Source organism: Lissotriton vulgaris, chromosome 2_2 (assembly GCF_964263255.1).
Source record: "Lissotriton vulgaris chromosome 2_2, aLisVul1.2, whole genome shotgun sequence".
Classification (NCBI taxonomy): Eukaryota; Metazoa; Chordata; class Amphibia; order Caudata; family Salamandridae; genus Lissotriton; species Lissotriton vulgaris.
Genome location: NC_141688.1, coordinates 114746027 through 114769567, shown reverse-complemented (window position 1 = coordinate 114769567; position 23541 = coordinate 114746027). Strand labels below are relative to the sequence as shown.

Here is a 23541-nt window from a genome sequence, read left to right as displayed (position 1 = left end):
GCCCATTTAAAGCACTGGAAGTGAGTCTACAAAGAACGCCAACAACCGTTCACTGACCTATCAACTTTGCTTCTCTAAAAAGACATTTGGCAAAATCCTCTGTCGGCATCGCACCCGCCCATAATGATTGGCGGCTGCCTCTGGCTGGAAGTTCAGGAGGCGCTCCCCTCTCCTGCCACTGTGCCTGGAGAGGAGGCGGGGGCCAGGTCTGCACCTCTCTCCACTCCCATCCAGCCCTTGCTGCACACAGAAATCTCAGACAGGGCATGGAGAGGCAGAGATGGAGGAGCGCCTCAATGCTGCTGCCTCGCCCCCGGATGCCGCCCGCTCCCTGAGCATGTGTGGTCGGTGTGCTGAGGGGCGCTTCGCGGAGTCTGGGCCGCAGCCTGGCCCTGGCGCTCACCTCACGGGTGCGGGGCCCCGGCTCATGCTTCCTGCTGCTCGCCCGCTCAGAGGATGCCCTGGTCGGGCTGGTGGGGGAGCTGCAGGCCCTCCTCCCCAGTCTGGAGGTGAGGTGGGAGGCGGCAGACCTGGGCACCGAGGAGGGCATGCGAAGGGCGGAGACGGCCATGCGGGAGCTACCCTGGGGGCAGTAGCAGCTTCTGCTCATCAACAATGCAGGTAAAGATGATCGGAAACTGAGTCACGGATGCACCTGCTGCATCAAAGCGATCGCCTCCGGTTCAATGCTGTCCTAAGGGAGGGCAAGAGCCTTGACAGTCTTAAACACATGCCGCTGCTTCTCTGTTCTGGCCCCAGGCAGATGGTGTGCTAAACAATGTCCATCCTTGCATCAGGGCCGTCACAACAGTACACAATGACGTCTACGCCCCTTGCAGAGGTAAATTGCACATTCCAAGGTCTTGTATCTTTAAAACCAGTTCTTTTGACCTCTGTACAAATCGCAGTACCGCAATGTATTTATGACTCACTAATTCCCAGACTGGTCAGAGCATTTTAACCTAAACATGTTTCCGGGGTCTACCATGTAAAGCAACACGTGCAGCAGTTTAAGAGAGAATGCGATTGAGAGCTGGTCATCCAGCGGCCGTATATCAACACGTCACTCTGAAACTATTTTAACCTTTCAAGCCAATGCTAACTTGGATACAAAAAATAAATTGCTGAATGTCATTGCAGGGCATTTTATTTATGTGTGCCTTTACTAAAGAAATCATTTAGAGATAGTCAGCTCTGTTATAGTCTGTCATCCTATGCTGAATCGTAAGGCAATCAGTAAACATTTACCAATGTTTCACATTTTATATAAAGCTATTCGGAAGAAAAAAGCAAGACTTTTTTTTCAGTGTTGAATGTAGGAAAAACAAGCGCCACAGCAAGCCATATGATTTTAATTATCGCGCCCGTGTCTGGATAATTGAAACCACATGGGCTTTGGTGCCCGTAACAGACACAAATAGGCCATGGGCGGAGTAATGCACCCGCCTTTGGCCTATTGCGTGGTCTGTTAAAAAAAACATGCGCGCAAAGCCCAATAGCGGAACCCAAAAGAAAAAGCACACGCACAAGCGTGTGTGATTCCAGGGTCCGTTTCTAAACCCCCTACAAAATGGCTCGCCTGCGTGAGCAATGCTGCGCACTGCATCGCAAGGGGCGAGCCTTAAAAAGATATTGATCTCTTCATCTTCTGCCTGGCTAAAAAAAGAAAACAGTAGCTGACTCATGTGTCTAGCTCAAAGAGATAATGGAAGCTGCATCTTGAGCCTGGATAAAAAAGGCAATGGTAGCTTCATTTCATGCCTGACTAAAAAACTAACCGCTGATGTGGTGAGTGCAAGGTAAGTGGTTTATTTGATATTTTATTTTAGTTTCACTATCCCATCGTTTGTCCACTTTTCTACCCGTGCCCCGCTCCACCACGGTTACCTGTGCTTGCCCCGCCAGGGATTTGCTCTTGATGGTGAATCATCAATGCTAGATTAAACCCTGTGGAGGGCCCAAAGCAGTCGAATTTTCGCGGACCCCGTCTCAAATTATCTCCTACTACCCAATGCACCTGATTTTTTTTACAACATGACAGCTGCCAGAAGATGAGCTTTTAAGGGACTTAGGGCCCGATGTAGGTCACCAAATACCGGTCGGTAACGGCCGAATTCGGCCGTTACCGACTGGTATTTGGTGATTGAGATGTAGGGGCCATTATTTTACAGAATCGGTAAATTTACTGAATCGGTTAATGTACCGATTCTGTAAAATACCGAATCAGTATTTCCTATTGATTCTTATGGGCTTCAAGGCCCATAGGAATAAATACGAAATACCGATTCGGTATTTACCGAATCGGTAAATACCGAATCTTACAGATTCAGTAATTCTAAAATAATAATTACCTACATCTGCCCCTTCCTATTTACCTACTCTTAATTACCGAATCGGTATGATTCGGTATTTAAGAGTAGATAAATAGGAATTACCTACATCGGGCCCGAAATGTTATGCAAATCTGATATCTCTGGTTTATGTACTTTTAATTGTATATTGATCTGTTCTTGCAGGTCCCTAAAAGGAGTGGGGCCCGTAGGCTGGTAATATGCCAGCCTAAAATAAGAAGAATGCGATGGGGTGGCAGGTCTTTTTCCTACCAAGCTTCCAGACTATGGAACTCTCTGCCCCCTGCACTCTCTCACAAAAGTCTAAACTGTGTTTTAGAAAGGCACTGAAAACCTAGCTTTTTTCTTCGCATTAAGATCGGCTCTCACCGCTCTCTTTAGTCATTCTAGCGCCAAGACGCCATGGGATTCGAGCGCTTTATAAGTATGTCAGTCAGTCAGTTAGGCCGGTGCCATTTTACCTATTTGGTAATCTGGAACTGTGAATCATGCTCTGGTAGCCTCCATGTGCAAGTTATTTGCATAGTTTTGGCTTTCTAAATATCAAAGTAGTTAAATGACAACAGTCACCTACAAATAATATATTCCTAGAGTAAGTCAGGCATGCAATCTACCACCAAATGTACAAATAACTGTTCTCAAAATACTAGTTATAAATTGTGACCATTATTTTGCAACCAATAATTTTTTTAACCAACTAATAAGTGAGAATGTAAAATTTCGAATTGTAGTGGGGCGCAATCTGACCTGCCTCATGGATATTAATAAGATAGGTCACAGGTTGCAACTTACTACCATTGGGGACCATCACAGGAATGGTGGCCTGCTAGGGTCAGTAGACCACCATGCCTGATTGTTTTTTTTAATAAAGATTTTTTTTTTTAATGCAGCTCATTTTCCTTAAAGGAAGTGGGACTGTGTCTAAAAAGAAAAGTTTTATTTTTTTTCTTCATGAACTTAGTATTGGTCCCCTATGCCCCCTCCTAATCTCTGCAAAAGGGAAGTGGTCCCGGTGGTAATTTTCCATATTTTGCAAATCAAATTTCTTATCTCAAAATATTGATCTAAAGCATGGTGATTGGGTACTTGTGAGGAATACTTACTGTTTACTGATTTCAGATACCTAATCAGTATACATTTTCCAACTCCTAAACTGGAATTAGTACATCCGAAAAAAGTATAGCAGACCTAGCCCAAATGCAGGAGTTAAAACCTCAATTTTCAAAATAAATTGAAACTTTCACTTTGATATGTTCTTCACATGATGGTCATTCCATAAGAGCAGACCTTGTGAAGCCTGCAAACTTGATTTGATTGCTGGTGGGAAAGGCGCCATGTTTCTCACGTTGAGGTAATGCCTGAGCATTCCTGGCACTAGTCCTAGAAACCTGAAGGAGCTGTAAATAACCGCGACAGCTGGAGGATCAGACAGTGTGATCCCACTTGGTTTATTTCGCTCTGAAATGTTATCATTAGCAGGCTGCCTGCTGCCTAATGGAAGCATTAGCACCTCGAGCTGGCACTGGCTAAGTGTTCTGTTCTGCTGCACAGGAAATTGTATTATAAATCAGCACGGAAGCGTTCACTTCTTTCAAAGACTTGTAATGCTTTGCAATTTGAGATAGGGATCCAAAAACACGTTCCTGGATGCAAAATTTTGTCAGGAAGAAATTAAATAGGTACAGAGGAAAAAGAAGCGTTTTATGATTAGGCCCATTTATGGAATGGCAATGAATCCATAAGAGCATCAAACAAGATGGAAGGTATTATCATTCCATAATTAAAGTTAGCCACACCAGAGTAGGACCCTATTCTAAGAATTCAGCCACATTTTCAATTGGTGATGGCTATGATGGCTTACATTTGCATACTGAGCAGGTGCCATCATACACGTGTTGATTACAATACAATGCAATATATATATGTGTGTGTGTGTGTGTGTATATATATATATATATATATATATATATATATATATATATATACCAACACAGTCCAGTCGCGTGATTAATCAAATAACTCACTGGTGCCGTGGCCTCAATTCAAAACGGTGTTTATTTTAGCAACGGGTGCCCAACGCGTTTCGCTGTTAACCTCACAGCTTGTTCACGCGAACAAGCTGTGAGGTTAACAGCGAAACGCGTTGGGCACCCGTTGCTAAAATAAACACCGTTTTGAATTGAGGCCACGGCACCAGTGAGTTATTTGATTATTCACGCGACTGGACTGTGTTGGTGTATTTGGGAGTGGCGTCCCTGCCGCGCTACCCGCCGTGGAAGTGGCTCGGAATTTGCAGAGTCTTACGGTCTTACGTTTCGATATATATATATATATATATATATATATATATATATATATATATATATATATATATATATATATATATATATCCAACATTTGCAGGAACCATTTGAAATGAGGCCACAGAGAGGTAAGTATATTCCACAATTTAATGGCAGCAGGCAAGCAGATGAACATCACGGAGCCCACAGCAAGTACATAAAAATGGCAGACGCGTTTCGGGACACTGAAAATCCCTTCTTCAATGGCGTGCTCTTTCGGAATGAGAAGCGCTGTTTTGTGGCACATTTAAATTAAATATTAACACCTGACCTCAATGGGTGTGGCTGCAGCACAGCCTCCTGGATGCTGTAGTGTCACAAATGTTTTTCCGCAGTGGGCGCGCTCACTCAATCTCAGTTGAAATATAGTTCAATCCCCAGTGGGTAGGTGTGGGCATCCGTAGTCACCTGCCCCGCTTAGTTGCTGGCATTGAGGTAAAACTGGCAGCGCCCTGCACGTTGCCAGCCTTGCTCCCTTCCTGGAACTTCAAGCGCCGGGTCGGCCCTTGTCAGGATCCGCCTCTGCTGCGGCAGGCCTCTTTTCACGACCGGAGCAGCCGTTACAAATCCAACATTTGCAGGAACCATTTGAAATGAGGCCACAGAGAGGTAAGTATATTCCACAATTTAATGGCAGCAGGCAAGCAGATGAACATCACGGAGCCCACAGCAAGTACATAAAAATGCCAGACGCGTTTCGGGACACTGAAAATCCCTTCTTCAATGGCGTGCTCTTTCGGAATGAGAAGCGCTGTTTTGTGGCACATTTAAATATTAACACCTGGCCTCAATGGGTTGTTGTTGTTGTTGTTGTTGTGTCTTGTAAAGCGCACTGCTACCCGGAGGCCTCGTAGCGCTATAGACCGCTGGGGAACCCGTCCTGGCTTTCCCTGTGAGATAGTCCCTCCTGGGGGTCTCCAAGGTGAAACCAGGCAATCCCGGCGTTTGTGTGGGGCCGTTGTGGAGATGAGGCAAGCTAATGCCCAGAGTTGCCGAGTGTGATCCCTGGTCGGAGTAGGCACCAATGAGAGAATTATCAGTCCGCTGATCCTGGTCCAAGACCCTGCCGCGTCGGGAATCGAACCCTGGTCCCGGGCCGTTCTCGGCACTCGGGTCTGCCGCCTCTAACCAGTGAGCCACACCTCTGCAGCACAGCCTCCTGGATGTTGTAGTGTCACAAATGTTTTTCCGCAGTGGGCGCGCTCACTCAATCTCAGTTGAAATATAGTTCAATCCCCAGTGGGTAGGTGTGGGCATCCGTAGTCACCTGCCCCGCTTAGTTGCTGGCATTGAGGTAAAACTGGCAGCGCCCTGCACGTTGCCAGCCTTGCTCCCTTCCTGGAACTTCAAGCGCCGGGGGGTGCCTGCCCACTCGTAATGACAGCACCTAAAGCAGGGCAAAGGCAAGCGGTTACCCATCTCCACCCACATGGGATTTTACAATAAGGGTGCATTTTGAAAATGAATTCAGCGCCCACTGGGACAGGACATTTGGCGCACTACAACAACCATGAGGCCGCAGTGCGGCCACGCCCATCGGGACAGGTGTTGGAGATAAATAGTGCGCCGTGCAACAGCGCTGTTCACTTCCAAGGAGAACACCACGCCACTGAAGAAGGAATTTTATTCTGAAACGCGTCTGGCGTTTAAAGTTGTGAGCCCTGGGTCCCGTTTTATTTTGCTGGCATGCTGTCATTAAATCATCGAGAAAAGTAAATACTCTCCGAGGCTTCATTCAAAAGGACTCCTGCATTGTTGGATTTATAACGGCTTTCCGGTCGTGAATGAGGCCTGACGCCAGATCTGGTGATTCCTGCAATTGTCAGTCCGGCACTTGCACACAAGGAAGAGAGAAGGTATGCCGCCATTGCGGGGTGGTGCCTGCCCACTCGTAATGACAGCACCTAAAGCAGGGCAAAGGCAAGCGGTTACCCATCTCCACCCACATGGGATTTTACAATAAGGGTACATTTTGAAAATGAATTCAGCGCCCACTGGGACATGACATTTGGCGCACTACAACAACCATGAGGCCGCAGTGCGGCCACGCCCATCGGGACAGGTGTTGGAGATAAATAGTGCGCCGTGCAACAGCGCTGTTCACTTCCAAGGAGAACACCACGCCACTGAAGAAGGAATTTTATTCTGAAACGCGTCTGGCGTTTAAAGTTGTGAGCCCTGGGTCCCGTTTTATTTTGCTGGCATGCTGTCATTTAATCATCGAGAAAAGTAAATACTCTCCGAGGCTTCATTCAAAAGGACTCCTGCATTGTTGGATTTATAACGGCTTTCCGGTCGTGAATGAGGCCTGACGCCAGATTTGGTGATTCTTGCAAGTGTCAGTCCGGCACTTGCACACAAGGAAGAGAGAAGGTATGACGCCATTGCGGGGTGGTGCCTGCCCACTCGTAATGACAGCACCTAAAGCAGGGCAAAGGCAAGCGGTTACCCATCTCCACCCACATGGGATTTTACAATAAGGGTACATTTTGAAAATGAATTCAGCGCCCACTGGGACATGACATTTGGCGCACTACAACAACCATGAGGCCGCAGTGCGGCCACGCCCATCGGGACAGGTGTTGGAGATAAATAGTGCGCCGTACAACTGCGCTGTTCACTTCCAAGGAGAACACCACGCCACTGAAGAAGGAATTTTATTCTGAAACGCGTCTGGCGTTTAAAGTTGTGAGCCCTGGGTCCCGTTTTATTTTGCTGGCATGCAGTCATTAAATCATCGAGAAAAGTAAATACTCTCCGAGGCTTCATTCAAAAGGACTCCTGCATTGTTGGATATAGATATATATATATATATATATATATATATATATATATATATATATATATATATATATATATATATATATATATATATATATATATATAATTTTGTTTTTTGGGTAGGCTCGGGGAGATTAAGTCATTTGCCAAAAAATACAGGATGTTGAGCATGGTTCACCAGCTCCAAGGTCAGCAGCTTTGGCCATTGCGCCAGATAACTCATGTATTATATTATACCTTGTGTGCACATATTGATGGCAAGAGGCTAACATACAGAGAGCACAAGGGTCAAGTCAGTTTATGGTCAGGTGGGGACCTGTCTATCAATGTGTTAGCGCCATTCTACCTTAGTCTGGCATATGTTGGCATGCTTCTCATTCTTCTCTGAATGAGTGGGACACTTTAGTTGATGTTATTTGGGCAGGAAGTTGGTGATCAACTTATTGTGATTTTAAGTAACTATATGGTTATTGAGGAAGTGGTTGTTTATTCAAGTGATTGTTCCTGATCCCTGGTGTTCTGAATCAGTAGCTTGGAGGATGCTTTGCTAGCCACATGCACTTAACGAGAGGAGGGATATTTGATTGCAAACAGTGCTGGTGACTGTAGCAGAAGAACACTGGGTGGAATTCACACATGCAGGACCAACTTTGCGAGACACGCTCAGGGAAGGGAGAGACACTAATATTTTGTACAGCTGGCACTACATACCAGCTCAACTCCATACTTGGGACAACAACAGTCTCGAGGAATGCTGGATGGGGGCAGAGGGGCAGGGACCATATACATGTTCTGCCCATCTGGGTGGAGGTTCTGAACACCATAGTGAGTATTGACAGGAAGCCCCTGTCCAAGGAACCTGCCTCAATCCTACTAGGGATTCCTCAGAAGAATATATATACCTGCTTCACTCTCCTAATGGGAATGGATCTCCCACCTTCTCTTAGCCTCAAAACAGACTATTCTGTTCGTAGGGGGGAAACCTCATCCGAAACACCTCCATGTCCCTGCAGAAGATTTGGCAACTTTAAGCCAATGAAAAAATAGAGTACAATATGCAGGAGACGTAGGACAATTTCACTACAATATGGGGCTTGATCCTAGAGTAGCTTTATGAAGGCAATCAAGGCTTGACTTACCCCAATCAGCTCAGGGCATTGGGCTTACTATCCCACAATAAAGCGCAGACTGATGAAGACTCATAACTCTGTTGTGGGTGCTAGTTACTGGCTGATTTATTTTTATAGGCAACATGATGGGGATGGGTAAGTTGGGTGGGGGGGTCAGGTATTTCAACTCGAGTAGATTGCTCCGTTATACAGGTGGGTATGCCTGCCTTATCATATATGATAAAATGTAAACACAATTGAAACTAAAACTTGTCTCAGGTCGGCCAATGCAGCATGTATGCAGTTTTTAAACTATAATTTCAAACTGGCAAAATAAAACTTTTGCCAGGCCTAAACCTTCATTTTTAGTACATATAAGTCACTCCAAGATTAGGTCCTATACAGTATTGTATTTAATAAGCTGGACATGAACTTTTAAGCTTCACATGTCCTGATAGTGAAAAACTCACAAATTCGTTTTTTACTACTGAGAGGCCTACCTCTCCCATTGTATAATGTTGAATTACCTTATTACTTTTAATAAGCGATAACTTCTGATTGGGAAGAGGTAGAAATATCATGTTTACCCTCAAATTAATTTAATTTAAAACCCTCCTTAATGGTAAAGTCTAATTTTAAGGCACAATTCTGAATATGCCACTTTTGGAAAGTTGGCAGTTTCTTGTCCTAACCATCTAGTGCCTGTTCCTGGGTCACATGAAGAGGTGTAGTTGGCAGTTGGCCTTTGTGTATTCCTCACAGACAGCCACACAAGAGTGAGACTGGATGTTGCCAGGATGGGCCATTGTGACCTGCTAGGAGGGGTGGAGCTGTCACCTGTCAGACTTGCACTTCAAAGACACTGATTCAGCCCACATACAAAGAACTTCAGACTAGCCTTTTGTAACACCAGACTCAATGGAGCCATGGCAGTGATGCAGTACATTTTATAACCAGATGTGGAAGGAAGTCTGGAACTTTTTCCTATGTCAAAGCTAGCACCAGTTGCACATATTGGACCCTCAGACCAAATCTTCAGATCACTTCTGGACTTGAGAAAGATTCAAGAAGGGCTGCTCTGCTGCCCTGCTTCTAGAAATACTGCCTTGCTGCAAGAAGGACAAGACCTGCTCCTTGAACCCAGAACCACCAGAGTGACTCCAAGGGCTATCTGACTGGCCTCCTGTTCTGAGCTACATGGATATAAGATGCTCCAGAGACCTACCCTGCATCTGCAGTGCTGCACAGACTCAGATGTACATACCTGTGCCTTGCTGCTGGCCTCTGTCGGAGATAGTCCTGATCCCCAAGAGGTGCCCACCAGGTCCTAGACCCTTGGTTGGCATTGGAGTGTACTCCTCCTGGCCCAAATGTGGATTTCCTCAGAACCAACATAGTGCACCCCAGAACCTTGCCCTGCAGCACCTGGCAGCCTGTAAGCGGTGGCCTCATCGGAATTAACGCAGCATGAGACAACCCGACCCAGGACTTTGCCTTGCAGCCCTCATAACTCCTCATCGGAACCGATGCAGCATGATACAGCTCGACACAGGACCTTGCATGGCAGCCCTTGCAGCGCCTCATCGGAACCGGTGTGATGCAGTCCGATGCAGGATCACGCATCACAGCTCTCAAAGCTCGTCATCGGAACCGATTCAGCGCTCCTCATCAAAGACATAAGGTACAATTCTCAGTGGGACTAACCTGATTCCTGTATCTAACCCACACTTGATCATGGTCAGACTGAACTTGTGACTGTGTCCTAGTCCGGTGCAACCAGATAAGCACAGTTGGCACTTTGTTGCTTTCAGGATTGCTTTAACCTTTTCCATGCTCATGACGAGCCGAGCTGAGACACGGTGCTCCGGTGCTCATGACGAGCTTAGCTCGTCATGAGCCGTGGAACGCTCGCATGCGGGGATAATTCCCCTGCTGTGCTGAGCGTTCCATGGGAGCTGGTGCACCTGTGACGAGAGCACAGGAGCGCCGTGCCTCATGACGAGCTGAGCTCGTCATGAGCATGCGCGCGCTGTGCGCGCCCCCTCCCCCCCACAGCACAGCTGGGGAATTACCCACGCAGCGAAGGGGCTAAAACTTTGAAAATTCATATCTCCGGTTCTAGGAATTTAAATTTTGTTGTTTAACTGTCAAATAATGTATTACATTTTACTAATTTTTTTCGAAATTACTATGGGATTTTGCTTGAATTGTTTTTTCACTTTAATGCTGTTTATGTGATGCATAAACACTTAACACACTGCCTCCAAGTTAAGCCTGACTGCTTTTGTGCAAAGCTACCAGAGGGTTAGGCACAAGTTAATTTAGTGACTGTTTGTGATTCACCCTGACAAGGCGTTAGAAATGGGGTCTCTAGTTGGCAGAGGTATGCACCCTGTCCAAGTAGGGACATCCACTTTAGTCCGGGCAAGTTAGATGCACACCCTAAATTAACCTGTCCTCGCCCTATGGTAGCTTGGCACAAGGCAGTCAGGCTTAAGAGGCAATGTGTAAAGTATTTGTGCTGACCTTTAATTACAATAACTCAATAAAAATACCACAAAAATACTCCACATCAGTTTAGATAAATGTAGAATATTCATCTTATTAAAACAATACCAAAATGACCAAACTCCAATAAGTAGAAGTCACGATATGAATTTTTAATGAATAAATGTGAAAATAGCGCTTAGAAGTCACAAGCAGTCAAAAGATTACTTGAGGTCGCAAGGGACAAGTGCAAATCCACCGTTCAGGCTAATCGCAATGGAGGGTAGGTTGGCTACAGAACCCACTTAGGGTCTTCTGAAAAACTACCTTGTATGGAGGAAAGCGTTGATGTCGAGAACACAGTGGGTTGGTTCCGATTCACACAGTCAGGCCTCTGCGTGCTCGTCAAGCATCATAGACAGTGGCAAAGGGTCGGTGCTTCATCCTCGTCAAGCTACAGGATAAGTGCTGAGTCGTGGTCAAGCCTGGCAGTCGGGACCTACGTCATCTTCAATTCGGCACTGCATTGTGTCAAAGAGCGCTACTTCAATTTTTCTCACACAATCATGTCAATGCACCCATTTTTGCAGGAAGCCCTGAGACGTCTAAAGAACAGGACGCAAGCCAGCACGCCCTTGGAGAATCTTGGGTTCAGGGATGTAGAGAGCAGACCCTGTCCCTCTCACTCCCAGGCAAGAAGCAGCAGGCCAGCACAGCAGAGCAAGTGGCAAAGTGGCAGTCCCTCCTGTATCACAGCAATCAGCAAGCAACAGGCAAACACAGCAGAGCCAGAAGCAAAGTGGCATTTCCTCCTACAGCACAGCAGCTCTCCTTCTCAGTTTGATTCAGAAAGGCTCAGAGCAAGCTCCCAAGAAGCCACCCAGGATGTAGTTAGCTACATTCTGGCATTCTTGATCCATACAGCTCGCTTCAGGAAGCTTACGCAGGAGAGCCATGATGCTAGCCAGGAGGATGTGAAACCTTTGTACGACCAGAATACCATTCCGGTTGAGTTGCAGCCTGGTCAAAAGGTTTGGGTAATAGACCCCAGTGAAGCCCTGTACTCTCTAGGATCCCTGGTCTGCCACATATGAGGTAAAGGAGTGCAAGAGCAATGTCACCTACCTAGTGGACTTTGAGGGTCCTGCATGTGAACCGCTTCAAGCCCCACTTTGAGAGGTCTGAGATTAATATGCTCTTGGTAACTGATGATGGGGTGGAAGAGGAAAGTGAACATCTCCCCGACCTCCTATCTTCCATAGAGCAGGATGGGTCAGTGAAAGGTGTCAGGCTCTCTCCTGCACTGACCCTAGATCAACAGAGAGACTGCCGCCATCTGCTGCTGGGGCAGTGTGCATCTTTATTTTACCTTACCCCATGAAAAATAAAAAATGACAATTGAAAAGAGAAGGGATGGGAACCCTGAACCTCAGAACTAATTTGGGGCCCTTTAGAAAACTCTCTGGGGTCTCACTCAAAGCAGCATGGGCTTCTAAATAGGCTTTCAGTGCCTTTTTTAGCTCCATCTTCCTGGTGGTGCTCTTTACGGGAAGCCCAAACGCCTTGCCGAAGTCCTTGACCTGGAGCACAGTGTAACCTTCACATTTGGCCAGCTCAAACTCCATTCTTGCTGGTGCAGATGATGAACTACCAATCAGACATGAATTTATGAAAAAGCAAAAATGGCAATCAGAGAGAAAGTAAAGTTTTTAAATGCCAATTGAAGAGAGTAGTAATAAAATAATGCCAGTGGGATCAGAGATAATTTTTTCGAATTGGTCTAGATGTGGATAGTAGTGTTCACCACATTACTGTAAGGTACTGCACAAACACAAGTCCTATCCTCACCACTGATCACCAGTGTTAGAAATGGAGTCCTTAGTAGGCAGAAGTATGCATCCTGTCCAAAGTAGGATCACCACTGTAGTCAGAGTATGTCAGATACACAACTTAAATAAACCTGTGCTCACCCTCTGGTAGCTTGGCACAGAGCAGTTAGGCTTAACTTAAGAGGCAATGTGTAAAGTATTTGTGTACACTTTAATTACAATAACTCAATGTAAACACCACATAAATACCCAACACCAGTTTAGTAAAATAGAGAATATTTATCTGATTAAAACAAGAAAAATCCAATACATAGAAGTCAAGATATGATTTTTTTTAAAATAAATGTGAAAACACTGCTTAGAAGTCACTAGCGGTCGAAAAGTTACATGAGGTTGCAAGGCACTGGTACAGATCCACAATTCAGAACGACCGTGATGGAGTGTAGGCCGGCTACAGAACCCACCCAGGGTCTGCTGAAAAAGTACCTTTTATGGAGCAAAGCGTTGATGTCAATAACACAATGCGATGCTTATGATTCATGCAGTCTGACCTCTGCATCCACTTTGATCCTCACAGACAGTGTCAAGGAGCTGCAATACATCGTCATTGATCCACGCAGGATTGGTGCTGCACAGTCTTCGAGCATCACAGTCGGGACCCATGTCGTCAACTTTCGAAGGCCGATGCATCGATTTCTCTCGCACAGTCGTGTCGATGCGCCAGTTTTTGCAGAAATCAGCTGCATAACCCAATTCTGAGACCCAGGGCTGGAGGAGGCACCTCAGACAATGGTAGAACTCACAGATTGCAGAGCTCAACAGCATCAGGTGAGTTGCGGTATGTTTTTATGATCCTGAGACTTCTTGAGAACAGGAGGCAAGCCAGCAAGGCCTTGGAGAATCTTGGGTTCAAGGATGTAGAGAGCAGGTCTGGTCCCTCTCACTCCCAGGCGAGAAGCAGCAGGCTAACTTGGAAGAGCAGGTGGCAAAGTGACAGTCTCTCCTGTAGCACAGCAATCACCAGGCCAACACAGCAGAGGCAGTAGAAAAGTGGCAGTCTCTCCTACAGCAAATCAGCTCTTCTTCCAGGCAGAATGCCCTCGGTTCCAGTAAAGTTCTGATCTGGTGGTTTCAGGGGCCCAGTACTTATACCCAAATGTGCCCTTGAAGTGGGGAAGATATCGAAGAAGCCCTTGAGGATCATGATGTCCCTGCCTTTACTGCCCTGGCTCCAGACACACTACAGGGGGGTATGCAGCTCTTTGTGTGGGGATAGCCACAGCCCTATTCATGTGCAAATGTCAGTCTTACCTCCGAATCTACCTCAGGAAGGCCCATCACCCTAATCATGGACCATCAGGATGCAAATTTCACACCCCAGCTCTCTGTCTGACTGTCTAGAGGGAATGCACAAAGCCCAGCTGTCACCCTAACCCAGACATGTATCCAGAGACAGGCAGAGGCACAGAATGGTTAAATTAAGAAAATGTCAACGTGGTAAAAGTCACATTTTCAGACCTGAAATTTATAAAACAATCCTAAAGCCAGCTATAATAAAGTCAGAAAAACAGGAGGTCAGGAGGCAAAATGTCAGGGGAAGCCACACTGAGGATGTCAAGTCTAACACAAGGATTGTGGATGCTGTTTGAGAAGGGCTAACACGTTCCTCAACCAACAACTCAACTTCCCACAACATTCCTTTTTTTATGCATCCTGTACTCCTGTTAGCGGGCTAAGATACTTTTCCAGTATGTTTTTTCAGACCCATGCCATGCTTCTGTCACCACAGTTTTATTGCAAGTTGCAGCATGGGAGTGGGTCATCTTTGAATTGCGACCAGCATTAAGGTGAACGGTTGTTTACTACTGTGTACGTGCATTTCTTTAAAATTATTTAAACATTTTTAATAATTTTATTATGTTTTTATTATTTATCGTTCCTTCAATATCCGGTGTCAGTGGCCTCTTTCAGTTTTTACCGAGTTTTGTATGAGAGCAGCCTTATATATAAGCACAGGCATTCCTGCTCCACTTCACAGCCCACCCTTTGGGCCCATTAGTAAATCAACAATGAGGGATCGGATCCACCAACAACACACACATTTCAGGACATGCCCCCATCAGAGTTCAGCAAGCTTGGCTGTCTTTTCTGTGAGTGGCACATATTCGTCATTAATATGCAACGGTTATATATAGGTGAGGCAGTCTTCTCTGTTCTTCATTAATTGTAATGTGAATTTATTTAATATATAACTCGCAGTGGGATCCTTTCCAACGTGGCTGCTAACATTATGTATCAGTCGGACCACCTCCTCCATTCTACTTCCAGTCCTAAATTTCATTCCTCCTACCCCTGGCTGGTTGGTTGCCGGCTTCAGATGATGTTGCCTCTGCTAGATTTTCTTTAAGAGGATAATCCCAGTAGCCTGACATAACTCTGTATAAAAACTTGTTGTCCAGAGACAATGTGCTTTTCTCAAATGTTCAACATTCTGCATATGTACCACAAGTGATTCCCGAAACAAATTAATAAAGTGAACTATGAAAATGTGTCTAAAACAGGAGTGAAAAAAACATAATTTTTTTCATATTTAGATCATACACATTGTTTGGTGTATACATAAAAGGATTAAAAGCCACTATTTGTTTCATTTTTGTTTATGTCTCTTCTTCATCTATTATAGCCGTCATTTTAAAAAATAGGAAAATGGTGGGAGGGTTTCTCTGAGAAGTTATTTTCTGCCTCTATAAAACTACTTGACCCCCAAAACCTATGTTTTGACACCAAAATGAAGTATATAACTCTCATTGGTCCTGAAATATTACATCATCACTGCAACACATCCGCCATTTATAAAAATGCCATCCAGATTAGACTGGATTAGCAATGTCTACCAAGCTAAATTACTTCTTTAGTTATACAGAATCACAAATGAAAAATGAAAATCTCTGAACAGCAATTTTTTTAACAGAGGTATATAAAGGGACCAGGATCACAGCTGTTGGAGTTGAAGCGAAGGCAACAAGCAGGCTATACCTGTAGGAACCACTTACAGCTACCTGCTTCCTGGTTTTCACAGGTGCTAAATTGCAGGCACAGGCTGGGAAACAATCCACCGACAGTAGCTGCTGCTTACGTAGTTGCTTTTATTTAAGCTGTGTATACTCATTGGGGAGAAGCCACTGCATGAAGATCAGGTGGAATCTTGTTGCGCACACATGTTCATGTTTATGGTATTTGTAAAGCGTATGGCTGCCCAGGGGCTTCCCAGCGCTGCAGAGAGGAGGCAGATTGTGGAGAAGAAGATTTAAGGGAACAGCCACGTCTTGAGTTTTTTCCTGAAACTTCTTTCCTCTCTGGTCAGTCTGAGGTTTCTTGGTCATTGAGTTCCAGAGTTTTGGGGCAAGGTATGAGAAGGATCTCCCTCCCCATCTTGATCTCTTTATCCTTGTAGTGTTCTTAAGGTAGTTAAAAGAGGACCTGAGAGATCGATTGGGGATGTAAGGGGTGACCATGGTTTTTAACAGGGCTGGACCCCTATCGTACATGGCTCTTTGAGCTAGACAAAGGGCTTTGAACTTAACCCTGGACTGTATTGACTGAATGGGGAGCCAGTGCAGTTCTTTTTAGGGAGGATCTAACTGACTCCTGGCTAGGGATTTTTAGGAGCATCCTGGCACCAGCGTTCTGGGCAACTGGTAGCCTGTTGACCACGTATTTAGGGGAGCCAAATACAAGGAGTTCAAGTAGTTTAGTCTTGAAATCACTAGGGCCTGGACCACAGTACAACGCTTATGTTCAGAGATGAGGTCCATGATCTTACAGATCATGCGCAATATGCCGAAACAGACTTCTGAAAGTTTTATAGCTTGAGTTTCCATGGAAAAGTTGTTGTCTAGCCACTTCCCTAGTTTTTTTATGGATGGCATTGGAGCAGGAGGGGCACCCCAGTCCTATGGCCAGCTAATCCTAGCCCAGGGCCCTGGGCAGGTGCCCGAAACATCAGGTCTGTTTTGTCACCATTCAATTTTAGATTGAAGTTGGCCATCCATTTGGCTATCTTTTCCAAGCATGCTGCCAGCTGAAGATGATTAGAGTTCATCTCTACTGACACTGAGACTACCAATTGTGTATTATCAGTGTAGGACATAATGGTTAGTCCAAACTCCTGTACAATTTGTGCTAGATGGGTCAGGTAAACGTTGAACAAGGTCGGACTGAGCATCAAGCCCTGAGGTACTCGATAGTGGGCTGGAAATATATCAGATAGATTGACCGATTCCATGCATTGGAATGATCTATAACCTAAGAAAGAGATAAGCCATTTTTTGTCTTCGTTCTTTATCCCGATGTTGCTTAGCCTCTGTATAAGGATATTATGATCCATGGTATCAAAACCGCACTTAGATCTAAAAGAAGAATGGCGGCGGATCCCCCTTGATCCAGTATCAAATTTAGTTTATCGGTTATTGTTGGGAGGGCCGACTCTGTGCTATGTCCTGGGTGGAACCCCATTTGCGTGTAGTGCAAGATGTTATTTTCAGGAACATTCTCAAAGCACAGAGGCTAACAGAATACAGTCTGTTATTCAACAACGGTGCACAGGTTGGAGGCGATCTATGAAACATTAATGGCCACTTTGGTGAAAAGAAAATTAGCTAGAGACTGGAAGGGAGAGGCTGGTTACCAAAGACAGGTTCCATCGACCAATGATAATGTTGGTGGTGATAGTGGTGGTGTATGGCATTTTGGTGGAATTAGTGTTGGCAGTGTTGATGGTGGCTGAAGATGAGGTTTTGGTGAAAGTGTTGTTAGTGGTGGTAATTGTGACATTTGTATTTCTATTAGTGGTGGCACTTGTAATGTCGTATCGTTATTGACAGTGGTGGTATTTGTATAATACTGGCGTAAGTTGCATGAAATGAAGACTTAAGTGTAACAAAAGGTCTGATGGTTGAGTGTACTTGTTAGATGTGAAATGGTAAAGTGTGCACTGTAGTGCAAGGACTCCATAGGAAGGTAAATAGTACACCAAACACCATGACATGACAGAGAAGTAATACATTTGATGGTGTCAAAGCACACTCTCTGTATACTTTAATGTTTTGGTAATGAAAGGTCTGGTGCACAACTAAGGATGTCTGTAAGTCTTAAAAGGGAGCTGTCAGTAAATGTACACTACATTTGAGGCAGCGAGTAAATGTGATATCTTGTACAGCACACCACTGCAACTCCTCTAATTAGAGTAAATCTTACCACAACAAAGCCCAACACTTTTGATACAACAAATCTACTTTAATATGCTGAAGACCACATAGCCCCTACAAGAGTGAGCTTGGAATTCCAACAAACAATGAGGGAGGTGATGATTTTGGGGTCCCTGCTAACCTAGGATGAGGACCACGCAGATGACTCGAACAGAAAGAGCACATCATGCTGAATGATTCGGTGGTGGTCCCATCCTCCTAGGACCACCCCAAGCAAAGTTATGGGCAAAAGTTCAATCAAAACCAAAGGGCCTGCAAACCATTATGATGCGAGATTCCAGAGTGCAGTGAATAACATAGAATCGGGTCTCGGCTGTGCCAGGAGAGCCGCTTCCCTGTTAGGCTTTGTTTTCCTTTGGGTCTAAGGGTTTCATTGAGGTGGCCATCCCACCGGGCACCTTAATACTGATCCTTGATAGAGGGCAACTTGGGGAGCCCATCCCTTGCTTTCCTCGCCGGCTCCTTGCCCCAGGAGCACCCACGCCTACTGCGGCAGGAGCAGGCAACTGCTATGGAGGTCTGCCTGCAAGCAGACAGCAGCCCTTCACGGTCGCCTCCCACTCCCTCCAGACACAGGCACGGGGAGTTGGGAGAGTGGACCACGCGGGGGAGGCAGCAGCCCTCCTCCGTCCTTACAAATCGTGCTTTCCTAGTACAGAAAGCACACAGGGCGAGAGATGAGGTCCAGGCCCTCTTTACCATGAGTCCGCTCGGGGGATGGGGTCCCTGGGTGTGATGGAGGCACAGGGAGGGGACACACACACACGCCCCCAACGCAACAACCACAGTAGCTCTCCCCAAGGCCCTGGCCCACCCAGGGGAATCTGATCGAACAGCAGTGGCGTTCCACGTGTTCCCGGTGAGGAAGTTCTACACACTTTAACAGGGCATAACTCGTGCCCTGTTGAGACGATTTGGACTATCCTGGGCTAGTTTTACTCCTGGTGACCAACTCTATCCATTTGCAGTCCTCTAAAAGCTGGCCCCCCTGACTCCCTGCACCAGTTCTACTTTGTGGTTTTGTTGGGGGGCACAGAAGAATCCAAGGTATCTCCCAACTGGTCCTCAGGGGGAGGACGGGTGCCAGCCCAGACAAGCCATTGGGGATTCTTCACAAGCAGGATACCACAGCAGGGCAAAAAGAATCAGTATTTTTCCTCCACCACAGATAGAAGCAGCAACTGAGAGCCAACCCACCCCTCACTCAGAAAAGGTAGTGCTCCTCACATAGTCCTTCTGCTATTCCTCTTGGCAGGTTGCTCTCGTTCCCTGTAGTAATCCAAAGTTTTGAGGATTTAGGTGTGATACTTATATCCCCAAAATATATTTGTTCTGTTTGTGGCAAGGGTCCCTGACCTCAGTCCAAACCAGTTCTGCATTCACTGGTGCAGCATGACCACAGGGGGTGGAGACAGCGTGTGTAAAAGGAGACACAGCCTATTCAGGTGTAAATAACACTCCTCACCCCACTCTAAATGCAAACCAGGTCTATTCAGCTCTGCACTGAGTCACCCAGGTAAGGCAGGGCACACCTCAACCCCCCTCTGTGACTGTCTAGAGTGAATGCACATCTCTGCTTCTGTCACCCACACACCAGATGCTGAATCCACATACAGCCAGAGGTACACAGAATGGTGAAATAAGAAAATTCTCACTCTCTAAAAGTGGCATTTTTAGACACAGGATTTAAAAAACACCTTCACCTTAAGGTGCGTTAATAAATCTTGAATTCAGAGAGTCAAAACATGATTTTCCCATTTTGTCCCTAGGGTAAGTCAAACATGTAAACATGGTACAGTCCAACCCCTTTATAAACCTATGGGACAGATAACCTTTTAACAGTGAAAACATAAAATACACTGTATTTAACTATTTGGACATGTCACACACAATATTTCATGTCCTACCTTTAACATACACTGCACCCTGCCCATGAGGTTACCTTGGGCCTACCTTAGGGGTGCCTTATATGTAAGGAAAGGGAAGGTTTGGACCTGGCAAGTGGGTGCACTTGCCATGTCAACATGGCAGTTTACAAACTGCGTGTGCAGACACTACAGTGGTAGGTCTGAGATACATTTATAGGGCTACTCATGTGGGTGGCACAACCAGTACTGCAAGCCCACATGTAGCATTTGATTTACAGGCCCTGGCACACAGTGTGCCCTTTAGAAGGGACTTACCAGTAAATCAAATATATCAATCATGGATAACCAATCATTGTCACAATTATACAGCGAGCATATGCACTTTAGCACTGGTTAGCAGTGGTAAAGTGCCTAGAATCCTATAGCCAACACAAATAGGGTCAGAAAAATAGGAGGCAAAGGGCAAACAGCTTGGGGATACACCTTTCAAAAGGGCCAGGTCTAACAACTATTTTCATTATTCACCTATTAATCATCCTTCAGTGATAGGTGTCTCTCAACTTAGCTAAGAGTTGGCATGTCACCTATTGAGGGAGGAGCTAAGATATGTGCAAAGAGGAGCTAGCGCTGAAACAGTAACCTTCAAGAGATAAGGCTATGATTTACACCCAGTCATAACTCATACATTTTAATCCATGTTTCTACAACCAGTAAATCATTGTGTCTCTTTAGAAATGCAAACATAATGTAATATACAATGCTAAGGTTTAACCTTTAAATCCACAATTGTCATCAGGCTCATCCTGGGCACCAGATTATCTTCAGCTAACCAGGTAATTGAGATCAAATAAACTTTACATATTTGAATGAATAGTTACGTTTTGATAATACAGGAACCTCCCATCACAACTCTAGTAGGAATGTAACGTGTTCGCTTTTATCCTAACATGGCAGATACGAAAAACATTTTGGAAACACACAACTGCAAATATAAAATGATTGATGACTGTAATGCCAAAGACACTAGTTTTGATTGTGGCTTTAAGACATGGTACACAGACAAAACACACACACTGGACCTCCTTTTGGAGCATGCTGGTTTTTAACCATCGGCTAGGCAATGCACCAACGGATTTTGTAGCATCCATATGGTGATCGATGGAAAGGCTTATGCAAGAAATTCTTCACCATTCCTCTGGTTGATGTTCCATTACATCTGTTTTAGCTCTTCTATGCCACTGCAGATCAGGACCAACCATATTGGATTTAGACTTGCACATGTCTGAGGTGAGCAGTCCATCATGGATTGTGTGCTTTACACAGGGGTGTAGCAGTCTCAGATTTCTCCTAATCAGAGAGGTGCTGCTTGATTTACTCAGAGTAATGAGCCTGGGATTTATCAAAGTATTGGATTCAGTGGCGGCTCCTCCGGGGAAGCGAGTTTGAACTCTTCACTGATCATAAGCCACTGATTTACATTATCAGTAAAGTTAGCAGCAACAAGTTATCAGCCAGGCTAACTAGACTAGTGTCTAAATTACAGGAGTACAATTTTTCTTATTAGCACATCCCTAGGGAAAAAACTTCAGGGCAGATTGCTGGTCTCAAATGCCAGTGGATGATGATGATGATGAGTCTTTTACAGACGACGTTGAATGGGTGGCTATGGTGGATCCGGTGGCAGATTATGAAGCAGTTGTAACTGAAAAGGACAGGTCAGAGGCTTACACAAACGATTCTGCACTAACTAAAGTCATTGAATATTCTATTGCTAAATGGCCAGAAACCAGATGTTTGAGGGGAGAGTTGAAAATCTATTCACAAATTGCTGAGGAGTTGTCGGTCATAAATGGCATTGTACTCCGTGGTGACCGTTTTGTCCCACCTTTAGCATTATGCAGTGCAATCATAAACAAGGCACACTAAGGTCGTCTGGGTTCCACAAAAACATGTATCAAATTGAAACAACATTATTGGTGGCCAGCTATTGACCACTGGTCAAGATAACTCCATGAGCTTGTATAGCTACTTCTTGCCTCCTAGGAGTATTAATTCAACACTCTGGCCTTCCTAATTCCCCATGTATAATTTGTATATATGTGTCACTGAATTTACTGCACTGATCACTTTGTTCACCAACAGTCACGTTTATCACATGTTTTCTTAACGGTTCACCATCTATTGACATGTGGCATCACAGAATGAAGAAATTCTTGTGTATCGTGATTGTTTTTTACTCATATAAAGACTTTATTCTCAGTTGTTTTCAGAGAGGTTTATTCAATGTGTAATGAGCTGATCTAGCCTGTCTTGATAGTAATTTCTTGTTACCCAACAGAACCACTTTGTACTTAACCAGTTTTCAGATGTGGCATGGGAACAAGTTACCATAGACTTCTCTGGACCTTATGTAGTTTGCCCATCAGCAAGTGGTATCTCATTTTGTCTGTTGACTACTTTTCAAAGTAGCGCTTAGAGGCCCCGGTGGCTATAACGCGCTATACAAATCAAATAAATAAATAAATAAATAAAGTGGATGTACTATATTTTTGAGGACAACCCAGATGCTAGTGCGACCATTGAATTTCTCTGTAGGGTGTTCTTAATTGAAGGAGCTCCTGAAGTCATTGTCATAGACAATGGTACACAATTTGTTTTGGAGTGAATGTGCAAATTTATGTCTGAACAAGAAATAAAACATTTGAAGGTGGCGTTGTACTCACCCACTTCAAATGGTTTAGTGGAACATGGAAATAAAGTCATGAAGGAAGGCATACAAACTGTGTGAGCTTCAGGGGTAGATCTCAAGGACTTAATTGAACAAAAAGTGTGGAGCTACAATATTTCGCCATACCTTTCTCGCTTATTCGAGGCAGTGAGGTGCATATTGCTCTGTTTCTTTTGTGGTTGAATGAAAAGAAAGGTAACACTAACTGATACAGAAGGCATTACTGTTACAGTTGTCATGAAGTAAGTAGCCATGAAAGTCGCCTTTGAGAGAAAATTGTGTACTGGAAAAAGGATATTGTGAGTGGTGATTGGGTTTTGATAAGAGCAAAACATTAAAGTCAGAAAAGGGGAGTCCAAATTTCCTATGTCTGCACAAGTCAGCAGAGTTAGCCAAGGGGCAGCGTTTATCACAGGCAAATGTTGGTGGAACAAAAGGCAACTAGTAAAAGTTACACCTGTATAGTCTAACATCATGCAACAGGAGAAAAGTGAGTTATCTACACATGACCATAATTGGGCGCATTGGTTGTAATTAGATTTTGAGAATAAGAGGATGTGTGAATAATATGATGGCACCACTGGTCAGGTGTTAACTACTGCTCAGGTTTCACGCACTGTTGAAGATCAGGATGTTAAAAATTATTATTATTATTATTATTTTTTTGGGTGTTCAAACTGCTTTTATTGAATATTATAGACAGTACACAGCTTTTTATGCCTACAACCCGGAGGCCGGCAGCATTGTGTGCATCTGAGCGACGAAGTTGTAATAGGAAT

General features: G+C 44.8%; 1 protein-coding gene across 1 annotated transcript in view; it reads left to right on the top strand.

Annotated features, from left to right (window-relative positions):
- CIB2 (calcium and integrin binding family member 2) overlaps window positions 1-23541 on the top strand; it is a 517364-nt gene that overhangs the window by 472788 nt on the left and 21035 nt on the right. The gene's annotated exons all lie outside the window — the stretch shown is intronic.